General features: G+C 34.3%; 1 pseudogene; it reads right to left on the bottom strand.

Annotated features, from left to right (window-relative positions):
• Nucleotides 1–1,199: 1,199 nt before the first annotated feature.
• On the bottom strand, nucleotides 1,200–5,519 carry LOC122306963 (annotated as a pseudogene).
• Nucleotides 5,520–6,996: the final 1,477 nt, after the last annotated feature.

A 6,996-nucleotide genomic window follows, 5' to 3' on the forward strand; every position in this document is an offset into this window, starting at 1 on the left:
GAGCTCGTGGACTTAATGTTTAGGGACAAGACCGGAGTTCCTAACAGTAAGCCACCGCTAGAGGCGGTGCAAGCAAAAACACTGTAGTTGGAAGTTTTGAGATACTTGCACCTCTTATTAGCATGGAAATCTACTAGGTTGACTAGCATTAAAGTTTGTTGGATTTTCTTCAAGAAATTAAAAAAAGAAAACTCAAATCATAAGATATTTCATAGACATGAATAGACGGTAGTCCACAAATTCAAATCATAAGTAGCTCTTGCTTGCCTCATATAATATATAGGAAGGAAATAAATATATCCGATGGGGAGCTCAAGACTTTCCTTTTTCACCACTCTTGTAGTTTGGATACCTTCCATAGACTTTGAGGCATGTTTAAACACCATAAGAATTTTAAAATTCTCCAATCTTGTTATAATTTTATTTTTAAATATCACTCAAACATAAAATACTTTTTAATTTCAAATTTTTTAACTTTTTCATCTCATCCTTATCTAATTAATATTCAAACATGAAAATCCATAAAACTTTTACAACCTTCAAAATAAAAATTATATTAAAAAAATATATTGAGACAATTTTTTAAATTTATAATATTTTTATTCAACTTTTTCTCTTTTCTTTCTCAAAATCCAATAAAAAATTCATATTCAAACCATTTTATTACTATTTACAAAATTCTGACCTACTCCAAGTATCCAAACATGCCTTAATCTCTGTGATTTCTTACATCTTTTTTCTATTTCCAGCTAGATGACTTTCTTGAACACATCCAACTAAACATAGATTTTGCATTTGAAGCTTTCTAACTAAATTTTTATTGAAATTGATAAGATATTTAAATTGGTAGTAAATAAAAAGTGTCAATTAGTTTAACACCCCTAATTATAAGCTTGTGTGAATAACACCCATAGTTACACATCGGTTCAACTTAAGAATAGAATAACTCTATCTTTTATTTTTATTTTTTATTTCTCTTTTTCACTAGGAAAAAAATGCTCAAGCTGTAGATTGCACAAGTACAATCCAGAAGAAAATCTACAATGAATTTGTATATTCCTCAAAAAACCTATGATGATACAGATTTTATATATGAAAAACCAAAATATAGGGAAAGAAGAGAGGTAAGTGCAAAAAACATCACTACTGAGAAGAAATAGCCAACTGAAACCATGAAATGTCACAGATTTCCCAGTAGCTTAAGAAAGATTGATGGGTTGCCCACACGGTTGCTCCAACTAACTTTCAAAAAGTTTCAGCAAATCTGCTATAGTCCGCCGATAAACCCAAGTTCTAGCGTTCCCATCCCAATCAAACCTGGATGGACTACTGCATGAGAATCACGATCTTTCAGACTGGAAAAAGAATATTCAAGAAAAACAGAGGAAAAATTTGAATAAATATTTCCTTAATAATGCAGGTAACCTGGACTAGGATTGGAGACACATGCATGAGCACGGTTCAGTCATAATGCGCCATGGTTTAGTAATATTGTTAGGTTCAAACCCACATCCCAGCTCATTGATATAATTAATCAATTAAACACATCCCAGAAATCATAAAGCATGCACCTTTGTTTTACGAGTTATTGGATTCCACCGATCATAAAAAAAATCCCCGAAAAGAGCAAGAGAGTCCTGGAAGATTGACATGGCTAAATCTGAGCTACTATTGGTCAACAATGTGAATGATGTTCATGGCCTAGCCCGTATCCCGGGGTGTTGGGTGTCTTTGATGGGGCCTCATGTTAATTGTTAAGATCAGGATGATTTGGGTGGGTATTCCAGAGAAACTAGAATATCTACTGGCTGAATGGAAAATGATGTATTTTTCAAGAGGTAGAGCAAATTTGAATAAGATTACTCTCTCAGTCCTTCACACATACTTTGTCCTTATTTCTCCTCCCTATAGGAGTTGCTTGCCTTACTAATAAATTACAGAGAGACTTCCTATAGAGTGATTTTGGGGAGGAATGAAATTCCACTAGGTGAATTGACTCGAAGTGTGCTCTCCAATCACTTAGGTTGGATGAGTATTAGAAGATCTTATATCCAATATTGCTGGAGTATAGATGGTTAATAGAATCCCATATTGCTTAGAACGTAGAAGTTCTTGTCCTTTATATGATTCCAAGTGAATCCAATTATATCACTTACTAGTAGTCTCTTAGAGTATAGGCCCAAATTGGCTAGGGCCTCTTTGAGGTTACACAAAATTAGTTACATCCCATAGAATCAGGAATCTGGGGGAATAAATGGATTCCCTCTCCAGCATCTTACACAATACAGTCTCCAACTAATGTACAGGACAAAGAGGCTACAGTAAGAGAGCATTAGTGGTCCAGTGGATGAAGGCACTGGTGATTGGGATAGAAGTCTTATTTATCAGATCTTTAACCAGAAGGAAGCCGAGACAATCTGTAGTATACCTCTTTGAGTAGGCTAGATGCTGAGGATAACATATGGTATGGAGGCCCTCAAAAGATGGAATCTTCAAAGTAAATACTGCCTATCATCTTGAATTGGACAGAACCAGGAAATTACGAGAAACCTCAGCAAGATCATCCGAGGAGACAGCATGGAAAATTTTGTGGAAACTAAAAGTACCAGAATCTATGAAACACTTTCTCTGGAAAGCTTGTCATGACTTACTTCCCACAAGACTAAACTTTTTTAAAAGACAGGTGGTTGAAGAGCCTTGGTGTCCCATTTGTGAAAGGGAAGGGGAATCATCTATCTATGCTTTATGGTCTTGTCCTGCTGCTAGTGATGTATGGGGAGAGGAATCCAGCCCCCTATAAATATGGCCGAATGCAACTATTAATGTCTGGGAGTTGTGGCAGAGATCGAGTGACACTCTGAAGACTGAAGGGATAGTGTGTAATTATTATGAGAAATCTTTGGACTAGAAGGAATGCTTTCATTTTTTACAAGTTTGACAGGCCAGAGTTAAGAAAGCTGTCACGAATTTGGATGACTATCAATCTACACAAAAACCAGTTAACGCAAACAATCTCAATCAGACTGCTGGTGCAAACAGGGATCTAAGGAAATGGAAAAAAACCAGATGAGTCCCACATGAAGGTTAATTGGGATGCTGCAGTGGATGCCAAGGCTAAAGATTACAGGTGTAGGAGTGATTATTCGAGACTCTGTAGGAGATGTTCAAGCTTCCCTGTGCTGCAATATTAATGCCACTCTACAACGTGTAATTGCTGAGGCAAGGGCATTAAGAAGAGCTATGAATCTATGTTCTGACCTAGGCTTCTCGAAGGTTATCTTTGAAGGAGACTGCCAAGAGATAGTCAAGGCTACAAATAATCATCAGGATAGCTGGGTAGAAGTCAGTCCTCTGATGCATGACATAAGAAGCATGCTGAAGAATAGATTTGGCGTTTAAACATGAAAATTACATCTCCATTGTCAAACATTAACTGGCTAGAAAACTCCCAATGAAAGTTTGTTCAATTTTATTCTCTTGCAGGCAAGAGAAAAACAAATCCTTCTCTTGCAACCGTTTTTCTAGCTCTGCATCTTCCTTTGCCAATGTCCTATTGATTTGCAGGAAAAAAAAAATAGATGATACAATCAGAATCAACGTTTATCAAGGTCAAGCAGTAGTAAGAAAAAGGCGCGAACAAGAACACGTTTCTACACAGCTCAAACTCAAATGGAATAAATAGTGAAAAAACAAAAGGAAAACAGAGAGAGAGAGAGAGAGGGATGACAATATTTGATCATTATACGATTTGATTTAGGTTGGTGAAGTAGAGTTGACGCAGAGGAAGACAATGGCAATGTGAGGATGCTGGGCTGGGCTCTGTGTTTCTTACCGAGGGAGATGAAGCATGAAGAAGGGCAGGCATGACTCTCTCTCTCTCTCTCTCTCTCTCTCTCTCTCTCTCTCTCTCTCTCTCTCTCTCTCTCTCTCTCTCGCCTCTAACAGTGTTTGTCCCGTTAGTCCACTTTTTCTAACCTTTCAAGCACATTTGGTGGTGAGAGAAGAATGATGTCTGGGTAGATTATGTGTTGTAATTATGATCGTTCGTCACAAAGAAGCGGTCAAAATTTGTCTAATTTCAGAGTTATGCAATTCCTTAAAATTTCCAGGGACCTTGATTCCTCATTAAAATCTTGTTTTGGAAGATATTGGTGCAATTTGAGTCTGTTTCAGTTTATATTTGAAGTTGCTTTTGCTGAATCCTTGGACATGGTGACATCATGTTATTCAACATAACCAGCTTCAAGAACATTCGCATAACAGGTTAAAATGGTACTTGTAAGGTTTAAGGATTTATTGACAAAGCCATGCCCTGACATCTTCTTCTTTTTTTTTTTTTTTCTTTATAAGTAACCACAGCCAAAGACCTCAAAACACAGCCAACAAATAGTTTAGAAAAATACTATATATATATATATATATATATATATCATACCTTACTGGGGAAGATAACCAAATTTGTATATTTGGTGATTGTTTATTCAACACATAAGTACCCAGATCCCCAAGCTTTAAGGTTAACACCTCATTCTGCCAAATTAACGGCCAAAATATGTAAGAACAACTATCATACCTTTCGAAACAATAACGCATTCTAAAAACCATTCAATCGTTCTCACCCCATAGTCTACATCAAATCCATCAATTTCGACATTATCACTATATTCCTGTGCACCAAAGACCAATCAAAACGACATCTCATGAGTGCCTATTGCTATGAAAGAACACAGAATATCGTATAATGTAATTTTATTTTTTCCCGGGCGACAAGAACAACTCACACCAGATAATTCATAAAAATAAAAGAAATCTTGACAATAAAATCCACATAACAACCAATACACAAGAGGACGTTTTGGCCAAACGCGGATTCATTTCAAACAGCATTGTATGATAAGCTGCTCTTTGTAAAATGGATACGTGGCAAACCAAGTCAAACATATGAAGTAGGCAAAAGTAGAAGTATTTTCAAGCATTGAACAAGCACAGATAATGTACAGTCCAATGGCGACGAATACCTCCAGCTTCTCCAGAAGATAATGTATTGTGGAATTAGCTAGCGCGTGAAACTCATCCTCCTGTAGCACGGAACTGTTTTAACATTACTCGTTAGCGAACTCACCGTCCCCCGTATCAATTAAACTAATTTTAGAATAAAAACAAAAACAAAAACCCCTCAGTCGAATTTAACAAATAGAAAGTTATCACCACATGGAACGGAAAAAAAAAAAGAATCCAAACTCGTATTTTTCGTTCGAGTTACTCCAAATTTCTCGGGAACCAAACGGACTGCAAAGATAAATGTACCGATAATCAATGGTGGCGGGGCCTTGAAAGTCGTCGGCGATATTGAGTGGGCCAGAAGAGAAGGTTCTAAAAGCAGTAGAGCATCGAGGGGCCTCGGATATCGAAGATTCTAGAAGCAAAAAACGTAATATATGAATCGAAGAAGATGAAGAAGGAGAAGGCGGCTTCAGAAGCCTTGGGAGCCTTCAGAGAAAAAATAGTTTGGAAGCCATAGCGCAGCAACGGGTTGGCAGGGAGGGGAACAGCTCGTTTCGATTGGCAAGAGAATGAAATTTAAAATCTAGTTCAAAGAATAATTACGTATTAATATGTGTATCAATTTAATATAATAGATTAAAAATAAATTTTATTAAAAATAGTGTTAATTTAAATTTTAAATATAAAAAAATTAATATTAGTACGTAGATTAGTACGCAACTTTACTTGTACAAAGTAAAACTAAAATTTTTACGATCTAAGATTGTGTTTGAGTTTGAGTGAGTAAATTTGAGATATTTGTGAATGATAATAAAAAAATAATAATAAAATATTAAATAATAATGAATAATATTAAAAAATAAATAAAATTAAAATTAAAATAATGAATAGTAGTGAAATACTTTTAGAATACTTTATTATCTAAATGGAGTTTTAAGTTGTGGAGTGCATGTGCAAAGCATTAGATAATTTTTTTTTTTTAAAAAAAAGAAGTTCTTTATTAAAAAATTAATTTTTTGTCATATAAATCTCATATTTGTTTTTTTTTTAAATTATGTAGTATTTGTATATTTTATGACTGTAAATATCATTCTCATTTTTTATTTAATGTGATACATGCTTTTTTCTAGTCTAATCCAGAATCAGGTTTAGGATTGCCAAATCCGGTTACAATTTTGTGATGGGTAAAATTCTGAGTTCATTCAAAATCGGCCCTATCTAAACCGGTGCTTGGATATAATTTAAAGAAACAAGAATGTTACACAACCTTTTAACCTCCACACACCACTTATTTTTTAAATTTTTAATAATTTTTTGAGTTTATTCTTATTAAATTAATTCAATTCTTTTATTCATTATTTATATCTTAAATATTTGATAAAATAAAACATAATAAAAATTAAAAAAAGTGTGAAAGATGTGTTAATAGTAGGAAATTGCGTAGATTTTTTCTTATTAAAAAAATGGTTTGTATAAACTTTAAATAGATAAATCTCATATAAATCTTTATAAAAAAGTAAATCCTACTTAAAAAGAGTATACAAAATTATTTTTTATTAGTAAGACTCACTCTTTTATAAAGAATTTATATAAAATTTATCTATTTAAAATTTATACCTAACATTACTCGATTACAATGGCATGGTGCGTGGGTATTAGAAGCTGGTTGATGGCAATAGATTGGGTAAATTAGTTAACTTAAAAATGGAAGGTTAGAGTCGTTTGACAATAGGGTAGAGGAAAAGCTTAAAAAATAAGTGCAAAATATAATATTGTAAAAGAAAAAAATGGAGAGAGAGAGAGAGAGAGAGAGAGAGAGAGAGAGAGAGAGAGAGAGAGAGAGAGAGAGAGAGAGAGAGAGCCTTTATGTAAAGAAAGACATGGCGCCAACTTCTTTTCCTTCCCTTTATTTAAAGAAAGATGGTAGACGCCAAGAACGAAGCACATGACCTTCTATTGAAACCATCCAACTTTGCTAGCTAATAAGATATC

The sequence above is a fragment of the Carya illinoinensis genome, chromosome 4, assembly GCF_018687715.1.
Source record: "Carya illinoinensis cultivar Pawnee chromosome 4, C.illinoinensisPawnee_v1, whole genome shotgun sequence".
Lineage (NCBI taxonomy): Eukaryota > Viridiplantae > Streptophyta > Magnoliopsida > Fagales > Juglandaceae > Carya > Carya illinoinensis.